At 44.8% G+C, this 14,503-nt stretch overlaps 1 long non-coding RNA gene across 1 annotated transcript; it reads right to left on the reverse strand.

Annotated features, from left to right (window-relative positions):
- Positions 1-6,385: 6,385 nt before the first annotated feature.
- On the reverse strand, positions 6,386-13,901 carry LOC308576107. The gene is made up of 3 exons (XR_014003093.1): positions 13,724-13,901; positions 9,462-9,572; positions 6,386-6,663 (listed from the first exon to the last, which is right to left on the reverse strand). It is a non-coding gene; the product is annotated as an uncharacterized lncRNA (long non-coding RNA).
- Positions 13,902-14,503: the final 602 nt, after the last annotated feature.

Raw genomic sequence — 14,503 nt, forward strand, 5'->3', positions numbered from 1 at the left:
GTTATTTACTAGAAACTACTTCTCAAAAATTAGATACAGCTTCTTCTAATGTCAAAAATCAACTTTGTGACATAATATATTAAAAAGTAGCTTTTCAGTTGATCACCGGGTCCAGTATGTAGAAAAGAATGTACTACAGCGCTACTTTAATATATTATGTCACGAAGCTGATTTCGGCATTATAAGAAGCTGTATCTAATTTTTGAGAAGTAAATAACTTTGCAGTTGTTACTATACGGCCTATTACATTTATGTGTGTGTTTTTTTGAAAAATGAATATACTCATGAAAATAGCACACAAAGTGCATTATATTAGGAGGAATGTACGTTAGTCAAAACTGCATACCCCAAAAAGTGTTCGTTAGGAGTAATTTGCATTAAAATGCTTAATAAGTTTCCTGAGATCTTTTTCTATGATTATTTTATGCAAATTGCAGCAAAATTCGGTAGAGAACCAAATTCAAGATGGTAAAAATAAGAAGCTGAGAGCACTGAAATGGACAGATCCTTCCATCCCAATTGACGGATGGGTTGCGCAACTGAGGCATCTTGCAGAGATCGTCCGCAGATCCCTACGGAGACTGTACTCCATAGCAACCGTGGATTTGCTGCCGTGCAATCTGCAGAATCACCCTGAGGGTTCTAAGGTATAAATTTAGGAACAAAAGCTATCCATGCGTAAGTGCAGCTGAAACCAGATCTGTCCTGTAGAAGTTTGCCTGTTGGCATAGCTTACACTTGATATACCTGGGGTAGGTTACAGAGGATACGGACTTGAATTTCCCCTGCTCTGCTCCAGGATGCTGGGGCCGGGGGGGGGGGGGCGGGTTGTTTCTAAGCCACCCAGGAAGGGTATTAAATTTCATCCAGCCCAGCCTCATTGTAAAAGCCCATTAAGAACAATTGATCAGCTGCTCGGCGCAACAAGCCCAGTGACAATAGAGAAACAGGGCCGCATTGTTAGGCTAATGGAATAAATAGGTTGGCGCTTCTCCCCTGCTCAGAGAGAGAGGGGGGCCGGGCGTGCACAAGGGAATAGATATAAAACTCCGAGCAGCATAGATCCATAATTGATGTTCGCTGCTATAATAAATACAATTTAATGGCTAAGCTTCAGATGGTTTTAGAATAACAGCATGCTAAGCTAAATCCTGTCGAGAGGGCAAGGAGGAAGTACTTGATCTCGGTACCATAGGAGAGAAAGGAAATGCATTCTCTTGTCATTAAGGGCTGGAAATATCTGATTAAAAGGGTTAGAGGGGAAACTCCCACTGGCACTGGCATACCCAAAACAGCGCCCTGAAGTCACCCAGCTGTTTACCAAAAGGAATTTCATTGACGGAATGGACTCTTTCATCAACCACACACCATTATCATCATCATCATTATTATTATTGCTATTATTGCTATTATTGCTATTATTTGGGGTTTTTTAACCTTAAGGTCCCATGGTGGGTTGGAGCAATTTAAAAACAGTAAAATAATTTTAAATACAGGTAAAAGAATATGATGGGATATATACTTGTGTGTGTTACATAAAAGGTAAAGGGACCCCTGACCATTAGGTCCAGTCGTGGCCGACTCTGAGGTTGCAGCGCTCATCTTGCTTTACTGGCTGAGGGAGCCGCCCTGCTTTTGTCTGTTCCACTTCCTGTGTGTGAACCAGCCTGACTTCCTTATTCTGGGCAGTTAGTTATTCTATAAATCTCCCTCTCATTCATGTTGACGTTGCGTTGAAATCCAGGATTGGAAATTGAGGGATCGGGGAGTATTTCCATGCACACTGTGTCATTGTGGCTCTGTTGCATCTTGACACACTTTGCTAGTATAGCATGGGGGTGTGAGTTTGTATGTGAGAGAGACGGTGTGGGGAGGAACAGGAGGAGGACGAAGCGCTGATTGCATCATGCAGAATTACATCATAGCCTTATAGATTGTCTTCTGAGACAGGCTGTAAATCCCATCACAAAAGGGAGAGGACAAGAAAAAGAGAGAGGGTCTCTTCAGCACATGAAATAAAAGCTTTCATGTTCAATGAAAGTACAACCTTGTGAGTTTTCTCCAGCTGCGTTCACCAGCAGCTAAGCCAATCAGGGAGCACACAAAAAGCTCATTGTTTGAATCAAGATGAAAAGACGGGTGGCCCTCTGAGCCCGCTGAGGATTTGCAGGACTTAACTTATTTTTTCATGTTTTATAAATAAAAAGCACTTGAGGATTGGCTCAGCATCCTTTTTTTCCTCCCCTCCCTCCCCCAGAAATAAAATAAGCATACGGCGCTGCCGTACACTGAGTCACATCATTGGTCCATCTTACATTGGTCCAAGTTACAGGGAACCAGGCAGAGGGCCTTCTCGGTAGTGGCACCAGTGGCGGAGCTTCATGCTCCGGCACCGGGGGTGGAGCGCAGGCAGAGGCTGGGCTGGCGCGCATCCTGGGGGCAAAGTGCACCATCAGGAGGGGCGTGGTGTGTGTCCTAGGGGCGTGGCAAGCCACCTGCGGGGGTGGGGCACCCAGCGTGGGCGATGGGGCCACCGCGATGGGGCCACCGCGATGGTACCCTGGGGGTCATGCTGCCGGGGGCGGTGTGCTTCCCCTGCACTCCTCTTCCTCCACCAGTGAGGGGCACCTGCCCTGTGGAATGCCCTCCCACCAGATGTCAAAGAGAAAAACCAACTACAGTGGTACCTCAGGTTACATACGCTTCAGGTTACAGACTCTGCTAACCCAGAAATAGTGCTTCAGGTTAAGAACTTTGCTTCAGGATAAGAACAGAAATCGTGCTTTGGCGGTGCGGCGGCAGCAGAAGGCCCCATTAGCTAAAGTGGTGCTTGAGGTTAAGAACAGTTTCAGGTTAAGAATGGACCTCCGGAACGAATTAAGTACTTAACCCGAGGTACCACTGCACCAGACTTTTAGAAGACGTCTGAAGGCAGCCCTGTTTAGGGAAGCTTTTAATGTTTGATGGACTATTGTATTATAATATTTCGTTGGAAGCCGCCTAGAGTGGCTGGGGAAACCCAGCCAGATGGGTGGAGTATAAATAATAAATTATTATTATTATTATTATTATTATTATTATTATTATTATTATTCAAGATAGTCCACAAGAAATAAGCAAAATAACTAAACAGGTATTAGAACTGGCCCTATTGAACATTTTCCAAGATAATAATGCCCACTCACATTATAAAGAGCTTATAATCCATCTGCTCTCAGCAGCCAGAACCATCATAGCCAGACACTGGAGAGACCTGTCAGGAGTAAGCATGGACCAATGGTACCAAATAGTATGGGAAACAGCCTTATCAGAAAAGCTAACCAATAGACTAAGACTGACACGGGGACAAATAAAATAGGACACCTTCATCCCAGTATGGTTCCCCTTTATTACATACACACCCCAACAAGAACCCACTGACAACATACGAATCAATATGGCTAACCTGACCCAACAATCTCCCCAAAAACACAAACAAATCTCACTGCAGCCAACTAAAGACAACCAACCACACCCTGCCCCCCAACCTCTCTCACTACCAAAGAAATATAATAAATGCAGTGCTTTTTTCTTTAAAAAATGTTTAGGGGTACTCTCATTTTCCTAAAGGTAAAGGTAAAGGGACCCCTGACCATTAGGTCCAGTCGTGACCAACTCTTGGGTTATGGCGCTCATCTTGCTTTACTGACTGAGGGAGCCAGCATACAGCTTCCGAGCCATGTGGCCAGCATGACCAAGCTGCTTCTGGAGAACCAGAGCAGTGCAGAGAAACACCATTTACCTTCCCGCTGGAGTGGTACCTATTTATCTACTTGCACTTTGACGTGCTTTCGAACTGCTAGGTTGGCAAGATCAGGGACCGAGCAACGGGAGCTCACCCCGTCGTGTGCATTCGAACCGCAATCCTTCTGATCAGCAAGTCCTAGGCTCTGCGGTTTAACCCACAGTGCCACCCACGTCCCCTCTCATTTTCCTACTCATATTGAAATACTGCCCATCAATGAGGCCAAACTTAGATTCACAAAATGTTTAGGGGTATGCATACCCCTGTGTCCCCCCCCCCCCCAGAAAAAAACACTGAATAAATGAATAGAAAGAGAAGCTACCCTAGTGGTGCTGACATAAAAACCCCACTAAGTATTACCACCCCTCCTCTCCCCCCTCTCCTTCCTCCTTCTTTCCAAGCCTTATTCTGTATACAACACTAATGTCTCACATAAAATGTAAAAAAACTCTACAACCTGAAAAAGGAGCAATGCACATACTTTTGTAAACCAAGAAAATACTTAATAAAAATTATTTTTAAAAAAAAATGACTGACAGCAGCTCTCTAGAGTTTCAGACAGGATTTCAAGCTCCTGGAGATGCCAAGGATTGAACCGGCGACTTTCTGCATGCAAAGATGCTCTACTCTTCCCTATAAGAGAAAAGACCTGTAGCCAGTGAATTGTCTGTTTATGTCAGCTCAATACGGGAATGGCAGTTGCCCTCATCTTGTTCAGAAGAGCAGTCCTACAGGATCAGGCCAGAGGGCCATTTAGTCCAGAATCCTGTTTCCCACAGTACCTAACCAGATAACTATGGGAAGCCCACAAGCAGGACACATGGGTAATAGCCCTCTCTCTACAAGTTGATGGCTACCTTAAGAACTTCTTTGGAGGACCTGCTCCAGGTACCCTCACCAAATGAAGCGAAGCAGGTAACCACCAGGGAGAGGGCCTTTTCAGGGATGGCCCCCCACTTATGGAAAAGCCTTTCCAAAGAGTCTCCCCCGGCACCCTTTTTGTGTGTGTGTCTTTTCCAGCACCAGGTGAAGACATTTATCTTCACCTCAGGCTTGGAGGCTGAAGGTGACCCACTCCAGGAATACCTAATATGGCTCTCCATGACTCTCTCCAGGCCACACCTTTCCCCCAAGTCATAGCCCACACCAGTCATGATTGCTGAATGTTTTTGTTTGGCTAGAACATGTCTTTAAAGTGCATGGATACCTCCTGTTTGCTTGGACGTGTGGATGTTGGGAGGCTAGAAACCCCTGACTTTGGCCTAGCTGAAATGCAGCCTACTGTACAGAGGTAGGAGTCACACCCATTGCCCCACCCACTTTTGCCTCTGGCCCTGCCCACCGCTCTCATGTGAGTATGGGAAGGTGCCCACCATGCCTTGTGGCCCTTGGTCTGCAAAAGGTTTCCCAACCCTGCTATAATATATAGGATTCTAGCAAACAATTGCCAAGAAAGAAAAGGGAGGGGAGAGGCCAGTTCTGTGGTCTCGCTGAACCTCGGGAAGTGTTTTATTAGCAGACAAAAATGGACGCATTCCCAAGGAAGACTTCTGCGCCACTTGGAGCCGGAACGCACTGAAGTCTCTGGGCTCCAGCATCTTGTCATCAGCTCTAATGAGCTAGCTGAGAGGCAATATTTTTCCCCCCTGAACCGAAAATGCACTGTGACAAATTCTGGATCAAGGACACTGACCATGTGACAGCGATTATCATCAGCCTGCAGAGTTGATTAGGCATGAAAGCCAGCATGCTTTGTGCATGGAAACATCAGGCTACGTCTACACCATAGAAAAAGAAGGGGAGGGGGGCCCATTAGCAGGGCTGATTTCCGTATCACGAGGTGGAGAGGTTCTCCGCACTCCATCATGAATGGGCCAGGGGGAGCGGGGCGGGTGGGGGGGTGTATTCTGGATGACCCAGTAATTACAAAGCAGAGTATCAAAGCTATTCACTGAGAAAGACTGAAGAGTCATTCACAAGATCATAGCCTTTTTATCTGAGATTAATTCATCTGCTTTTTCAGCTCACCAGCACAGAAGAGGATCTTGCCACTCCAACTCTTAAAGGGGCATTCTCAAGTTCACTTACAAAAGGCTGAATTCACATGAATAAAGACAGTTTCAGGTACTTCCAGTTATTCAGAAGGTATTGCCTATAGCTACAGAAGAGCACAGCTACAAGTAGAGATGAGGGAGGTATTTGACTCCCTTCATGTTCTGAAACAATGTGTGAAGCAATAGGCAGCCATCCTTCAAAATCCGCACTTCTCTGAATATTGTTGTTGTTGTTGTTGTTGTTGTTGTTGTTATTGTTATTGTTATTGTTATTAGGTGACAGCAGCCATAAAATTAAAAGACGTCTGCTTCTTGGGAGAAAAGCAATGACAAACCTAGACAGCATCTTAAAAAGCAAAGACATCACCTTGCTAACAAAGATCCGTAGAGTTAAAGCTGTGGTTTTCCCAGTAGTGATGTATGGAAGTGAAAGCTGGACCATAAAGAAGGCTAATCGCCAAAGAATTGATACTTTTGAATTATGGTGCTGGAGGAGACTCTTGAGAGTCCCATGGACTGCAAGAAGATCAAACCTCTCCATTCTTAAGGAAATCAGCCCTGAGTGCTCACTGGAAGACAGATCGTGAAGCTGAGGCTCCAATACTTTGGCCACCTCATGAGAAGAGAAGACTCCCTGGAAAAGACCCTGATGTTGGGAAAGATGGAGGGCACAAGGAGAAGGGGACGACAGAGGACGAGATGGTTGGATAGTGTTCTCGAAGCTACCAGCATGAGTTTGACCAAACTGCGGGAGGCAGTGGAAGACAGGAGTGCCTGGAATGCTCTGGTCCATGGGGTCACGAAGAGTCGGACACGACTAAACGACTAAACAACAACAAATTATTATTATTATTATTATTATTATTAACCACCCTTCACAGAGGAGGTTAAATGAGAGTCTGCGCCCACCTGCTGAGAATCCTTGGTAAGATGGTAGATGGTTCAGGGATGCAGACTCAACTCAAAACAAAGAGCGCCCTCTTCACTGCTCTAACTTGCCCGGAGTTGTGAAATACCTTCAAGGCATCCCTGCCTTGTCTGGTGTGGAATGCATCACTCACTAGGAAGTCTTGAGATGCTCAATTATCAGAACCACACCTTGTGCCATCATCTGACAGACAGACATTCATCCTTCCTTCAGCACCTAATTTAATTTAGTCAAGGTGAATCCTGCTCTGCCGCTGAACTCTCTCCTGGGCTAATCTATTAACAATGTGTTACAGTCTGTGCAAATCTGTCTGGCATGTCTCTCAGCACACTTTTTCCTCCTTTTATTCCTTCCCTTCCGTTACCTCCTAATCACCCCTGGAAGGCAAACCAGCTCTCCAGCTATCCCCATAATAAATACCTATTAGGAGGATGTCAGCTCCAACCCACCCACCACCAGCATCCCCTGGGAGTTCTCTTGCCTTTTGACATGTCAGAAATATAGCAAGTGGAGAGACTGGAGAGATAGAAAATGCGATGCCCTCCAACTCCAGACATTGCTAGACTCCAACAAACTTACAGGTGTGTGGACTGCAAAGTGCATGCCCAAGATCAGCCTTCCCAAATACGGGGGACCCCAGGTGTTGTTGGGGGGGGGTTCCCTTTTGGGTTTAAGTATGGAGGCTCAAATTCCCAGTCGGTCAGATTTTATTCAATAATACATTACAGGACAGAGCCCAGAGAGTCTGCAAATTAGGACACATGTCCTAATTAGGACACATGCTATATTGGTAAAATATGCATCATCTTGGTTGTTTCTTGCTCTCTCCAGTCACCTCCTGCCATCCCCACCATCTCTCACCCAACCACATTCCTTGGAAACACTCAACTCAATTTTTTTTAAAAAAATTATTTAAACATTTCAAATTTATACATTTCACTAATTTTATACATTTCACTGATTTTACAATCATTTTGACATTTCAAAACTTGACTTCCTTCCCCCTCTTTCTACGGATCCTTAAATTTATTTTTTATATCTTCTGCATATCCAAATTAACTTAATTTGCTCATTTATTCATCTTCTTTAAATATATACTCTTATAAAACTGCAGGTTATTACATTAATCCTGGCAATGTTTTTATCTGTTTATAATATATCTGTAAATATTCAATAAACCATTTCCATTCCTTTATTCAAAATTGTTTTCTTGATTTCTTTTTCTTCCAGTAAGTTTTGCCATTTCTGGATATTCCGTAAGTTTTTGTATCCATTCTTCCTTTGCTGGGACTTCTGCTTCTTTCCATTTTGGGGCAACTCAACTCAAGTTTTTTTACTGTATGTGCAAAGCCCTTTTTGCACCTTATCTGGAGCTGGTTTTTCACTATAACATTCAGCTGTTTGGTCACCCCTTAACTGATTCCTACCAGTTTTGTAGTCAATTCATATTCTTTCTTATGTGACACTGGCCTCACCAATAATAGAAAATCCACCACCGTTTTGCTTGACTAGATCTTCCATCAGCCCCGGTCAACATAGCTAATGGTTAGGGATGATGAAAGCTGTAGTCTAGCAACATCTGGGGGGATACAGGTTCTGCATATCTGTCCTAAAGAATTTGTGAAAAGAGCCAGGTGAGTTTCCTTTTGGATGAAAGTTCTCAGGGTGCAAGCGCACAGTAACTCCTCTCTCTGGTCACTACCCATCTAACTCAGTTGGCAAGGACACCCAGAGAAGGACTTCTAAAGAAAGTTTCACCCACTAGCTGGGTTCCTTCAACAGAAAGCACATGATATCTGTGCCTTTACAAGTGGCGTAGCGTGGGGGGTGCAGGGGGGGGCGGCCGCACCGGGCGCAACATCTGGAGGTTGGAGTTAGGGGGCGCAAATCCACGGGTTAGGGGGCGCAAATTACTTGCCTTGCCCCGGGTGCTGACAACCCACGCTACGCCACTGGCCTTTACAAAAGCAATTTGGTCCCGGGAAATAGGGAGCATTGCTAAACTGTGTTTAAAGGAAGAGTTGAAGCTTGGCTTGATATTTACAGTCCAGCATTTCTGGTGAAACAATTTAAAAATGGTGTGCAATAAAATACTTCAGAACAAAAATAAAGCAAGCAAGAAGTCACGAAATGAACAGCAATAAAACAGCAGCTGTTGAAATATTTGGCAGATCAGACTGGCGGTGAGCTGTTCAATCATGGAAGAAGCTTGTGGACTCTCCCTCCTTGGAGGTTTTTAAGCAGAGATTGGGTGGCCATCTGTCAGGGATTCTTTAGCTCTGATTCCTGCATTGCAGGGCGTTGGACTAGATGACCCCTTTGGTCCCCTCCAACTCTCCAGTTCTGTATGATTCTGTCTTCTTAGGCAGCATGCTGTGCTTTTGTCCACACACACATACCAGCCGCTGCTGCTGCTGCCTCAGATCAGCTGATCACAAATACAGCTTCTACATTACCAAAAGAATTCCACTGAGCTCTGGAACTAGCCCCTTGAACCAGACATTGAAATCCCCCACTAAGGCTACTGGGATACATACAGCCGGGTCTTAATTCTACTGGATCTGCAGCAAAGCGCCACAAGCTAAGCTTTCCTTGGAAAACTGAAAGAAATAAATGCAGGTGGGGAGAAGAAAAGCCCAGGCTTGTGATTTCAAAAGGCAGGAGTTGAAAACACACGCCATCCTGCCAATCCTACCTTTTATCCTCGCTTGATACAAGTTAAACATACTTAAGCCTTCTCCACTTTCCTGCAGTCAAGCTCCCAGCGCAAAGTTCAATTACTCCAGCAGCATAGACCAGCCGGCAGCTAGAGGAAGAGAGGAACAGGAAAGGAGAGAGAGAGAGAGAGAGAGAGAGAGAGAGAGAGAGAGAGCACTAAGCCCAATTGCTCTCAAATAAGCATTTCACCCTTTGCCGACATCCTGCTTCCACACGGTGCCGAATTAAAATGTAGAAAGCATCCATAAATTGCAAATGTAATTCACCCCTGTCAGAGACGCGGGTTTCCATTCACTCATCTGAGCTATCTTCCGCCAGAAAAAAAATTAATGCAGTTAACTTTTGCTGGATATTTCAGTTCATATAAAATGAGGTCAAAGCAACAGGCCCCACCCAGCTCTGACAGCAAGCTTGGCACAAAATAACCCTTTGCTGGGGTCCAGGCAGTGTTTCAGGGCTCATCCAGACTTCCCCTTGTCCCACTGCTTCCCCCCTTCCTGGGGGAAACCGCTCTTTAGCACTCAATTGGAGCAAACGGCAATTAGGATTTTCTTCGGATTGATGTTTGCTCTGATTTAGCACTAAAGAGTGGGTTTTCCCTGGGAAAGGAGTAGGGCAAAGAGGAAATTGTTTCAGACCCAAGTTTTCTAGGCACAGGGCAAGCCGGTGGATGAGGCAGTGTTGTTAGTGGGTCTCAGAGAAGACCCATTAATGGGCCCAAGTTAGTCATGGTTGGTTTTTTTTTTTGTTTGTTTGTTTGTTTCAGTGAGCCTACTCTGACTCACACCTGGATACAACCCTTACATGCAGAGCCAACCCAAGGCATTTCTCTGCCAGAGGTGAAAAACAAGATGGCATCTCCTTCTATTCCATGTACAGAACCTGACTAGACTGACAGTGAAAACTTTGACACCTCACTGCACCTGAGGGCAACACCTGGGTTGCCAGTCAAATACCTAAAATACTACCTTCCATAATATCAACCATCTTGGGTCCTAAAATCAGGAGGGGAGGCTGGGTTTGTGGTGCTATAGCTAGTTGGGTGCTATCCAGTGGTACTGATTCATGACAGGGCCTTATCGGGGGTGGGACCCCGCTTGTGGAATGCCCTTCCCAGAAAGGTGCACCTGTCTCCCTCCTTATTTAACATCCAGGAGAATTTCAAAACATTACTGTTCACCCAGACATTTGATGGCTCAATGATACTGTTCCCAGCCCCGGTGAAATATTTGCTGTGAGGGTATTGTTTTCTTCAATTGTATTGCTTTGCTGCTCTATAGTGTGCTGCCAACGGCTCCCTTGGGAGGAAAGGCAGGCTAAAAATATATATTATTACAGTGGAACCTCTGGTTACGTACTTAATTCGTTCCGGAGGTCCATTCTAACCTGAAACTGTTCTTAACCTGAAGCACCACTTTAGCTAATGGGGCCTCCTGCTGCTGCAGCGCCGCTGCAGTACAATTTCTGTTCTCATGTTGAAGCAAAGTTCTTAACCTGAGGTAATATTTCTGGGTTAGCAGAATCTGTAACCTGAAGCGTATGTAACCTGAAGCATCTGTAACCCGAGGTGCCACTGTATTTATTATTATTAATTATTATTATTATTATTATTATTATTATTATTATTATTATTATTATTATTACAGATTATTAAGAATAATAATACAGGCGTCAGCAAACTTTTTCAGCAGGGGGCCTGTCCACTGTCCCTCAGACCTTGGGGGGGGCAGACTATATTTGAGGGGGGGAGGATGAATTCCTATGTCCCACAAATAACCCAGAGATGCATTTTAAATAAAAGCACACATTCTACTCATGTAAAAACACACTGATTCCCGGACCATCCATGGGCCAGATTTAGAAGGCAAATGAGCCACATCCGGCCCCTGGGCCATAGCTGTCAACTTTTCCCTTTTCTTGCAAGGAATCCTATTCGGAATAAGGAATTTCCCTTTAAAAAAGGGAAACGTTGACAGCTATGCCCTGGGCCTTAGTTTGCCTACCTATGGATAAGGGGGTGCAGAACAGGCTCTGTGGCACATATTTCTGCCTCCCATCATCCTTGCTGCTGTTTCTCACCACCAGCAGCATCTGCTGCCAGAGGCAACCACCTCACTCTGCCCAATGGTAGGATCAGTCCTACTTAAGAAGAGAACCAGTGAACACAAAGGGATTCCCCCCCGTCCCCGGTGGTTTTAATCCCATATCCCACCTCCGAAACAGGAAATGTGCCCCCATTTGGGGAGAAAACATCTTCCATTCGTAGTGGAGAACTGATGGGTGCAGAAAGCATCATAGGTGCTAACTCCCTGGGGCCCTGGGTAACCAAGCACCCACAAAATTCCCCATGAAGGGGCCAGGCACCCAGAAATTTCAGGGCTGTGAACGCTGCACGGCACCCATGGCTCTGGGCACCCACGGTGGTGGGGCCAAGTTGGCACTCCTGGAAAGGGTTAAACATCCCATCCTGCCCAACCTTCGCTGCCCCACATGTTCCCATTTTATGGTCCCATTTACAGGATAGGGAGCTGTATTCATGGTCCCATTTACAGGATAGGGACCATGATTTTGCTAGTTGTGAGGTCTAAATCTACTCTCAGGCAGCCGTAGGTTCAAGTCTGGTGTTTTGTTTTTTATGAAGAAAAAAGAAAATGAAAGAAATTTAAAGTACCACCTTTTGGGGAATGGAGGGGAAAGATAGGATTTATTACTTTTTAACAAGTGCTGTAGAAAATCCATTTCATGAATTTATAAGGGAGGTGGGGAAGGGGAGAGGTGGCGGTGGAAGGGGGGGTGGAGTTGTCAGTTCAATAAATTCTCCCCGACTGCTCCTTTGAAGCGAGTGGATTTGGGCCTCTGGATGTCATCGCACAGGCTTTTATCCAAAGGAGCTATGTGTTTTCAATGGAATGACTTAAAAACACCTCAAGGCAAAAGAAGGGGGGAGAGAGAGAGATGGATGGGAGAAGCAGAGCCTGACAAAAAGACAGGCGATCACGTTGACACGTTTTTTTGAACTCCTCAGCTGAAAGGGTTTAAAATAAATAATTATTTTTTTCCATTTTTAAAAATTACATTCCCTCGAAAGCAGGCCCACAATTTTAGTATGCAGCATTTGCTAATTATGACAACACTGATGGCAGACCGAATTATATATGTGGCTAATGTGTCACTTCATCTTGGTCCCTTGTAGGGATGGATCTCCATATTCCCATCCTATAATGGTTTCATTTTTATTACTGTTATTCATTCATTCATTCATTCATTCATTAGCCGCTTACTACAAAAAGTCTCAGAGTGACTTACAGTTTTAAAAGCATGCATGATATAAGTTTTAAAATACATTATTATTATTATTATTATTATTATTATTATTATTATTATTATTATTATTACACTTACATGCCAAAATGGCTTCTAAGAGGTTTGTCCTTTAGCCAAAAAAGGCTCTCAAAGTGGCTGACAAAAATGAGTTCTAATGCGACCCCTATTCTCAGGCTCACAATCTAAGAAGCCATGGCACTCAAGGAAAAAACAATAGGTGGGAAGAAGGGAAAGCAAGTTCAAGCACATGTTCTTAAATCTATAGTTCTACAAGTCACAGCCTGTGTCAGTGGTGGTTCTAGCCATCTTGCTTTGGATAAAGAGAAGTCTCTTCCGTAAAGCCCTCTTCCTCCTCAAGATAGATTCAAGAGAAGAGTTGCGGACAGCGTCCAGGCAAGAAGAAGAAGAAGAAGAAGAAGAAGAAGAAGAAGAAGAAGAAGAAGAAGAAGAGTTTGGATTTGATATCCCGCTTTATCACTACCCTAAGGAGTCTCAAAGCGGCTAACATTCTCCTTTCCCTTCCTCCCCCACAACAAACACTCTGTGAGGTGAGTGAGGCTGAGAGACTTCAGAGAAGTGTGACTGGCCCAAGGTCACCCAGCAGCTGCATGTGGAGGAGCGGGGAAGCAAACCTGGTTCCCCAGATTACGAGACTACCGCTCTTAACCACTACACCACACTGGCTAGGAAAAACCAAGGAAGTTCCTGCCATACATTACTTCCCTCAGGCAGCAAACAGCAGGGACAGCCCTGCTTAAAGTGGAGTCTGGCCCCTGAGACACACCGCCCAATGTTAGGGCCAGCACTAATTTCAAAGGATGCAGTAGACACCCAAGCAAGCGCCACCATCTTTTTTCTTTTTTGCTGCATGGACCATAAGTATCAACTAAACAAAACAGGCATCCATGACAATACCTGATGAAATTACACCGATCTTGCCTTTCTCTCTTTCCCAACTTCTTTTACTATTTTGTCAGGAGAACAGCCTCCAAAAGCATCCCTCTCAATCAAAACACAAATTTCGGAGCAATCAAAATATCAATCAATCACACACTGCATCTTTATCGCAGCTGTTAACGCGAACAATTGGAGAGCAGACAGACTCCTGGAGGAAAAGATTGGAAAAGCAGCGCCTGTTATGTATTCAGTGGTCTGTGTTTGCCTGAGTTTGAGTCTAGATTAAGGATTCTGACCCCTCGTGTTCTGATTCAATACATGATATACAATCAGAGAACATTTCAGGATTTGGGCCACTGCCATTGGCCCTTAATCTCTGAGTCATGATTCGCAGCTTGGAAGTTTAGACAGCCAATCACGTTGGGAGTAGGAGTGACCCAGGCTTTCAGAAATATACAGTGGTACCTTGGTTTGCATACGTCTTGGTTTGCATACTTTTAAATTACAAACACGTCAAACCCAGAAGTGTGTGTCCCGGTTTGCAACCTTTTTTTGGATTACAACCCATTTTTTTGGATTACGAAAAAAAATGGGGGGAGGCCCCATTGGCGAAAGCGCACCTTGGGTTACAACCTGTTTTGGTTTACAAATGGACCTCTGGAACAGATTATGGTTGTAAACCAAGATAAAAGGTAAAGGTAAAGGGACCCCTGACCGTTAAGTCGAGTCGTGGCCGACTCTGGGGTTGCGGCGCTCATCTCGCTTTACTGGCCAAGGGAGCCAGCATTCAGCTTCCAG

Source organism: Podarcis bocagei (assembly GCF_964188305.1).
Source record: "Podarcis bocagei genome assembly, chromosome: 16".
NCBI classification, from domain to species: Eukaryota; Metazoa; Chordata; class Lepidosauria; order Squamata; family Lacertidae; genus Podarcis; species Podarcis bocagei.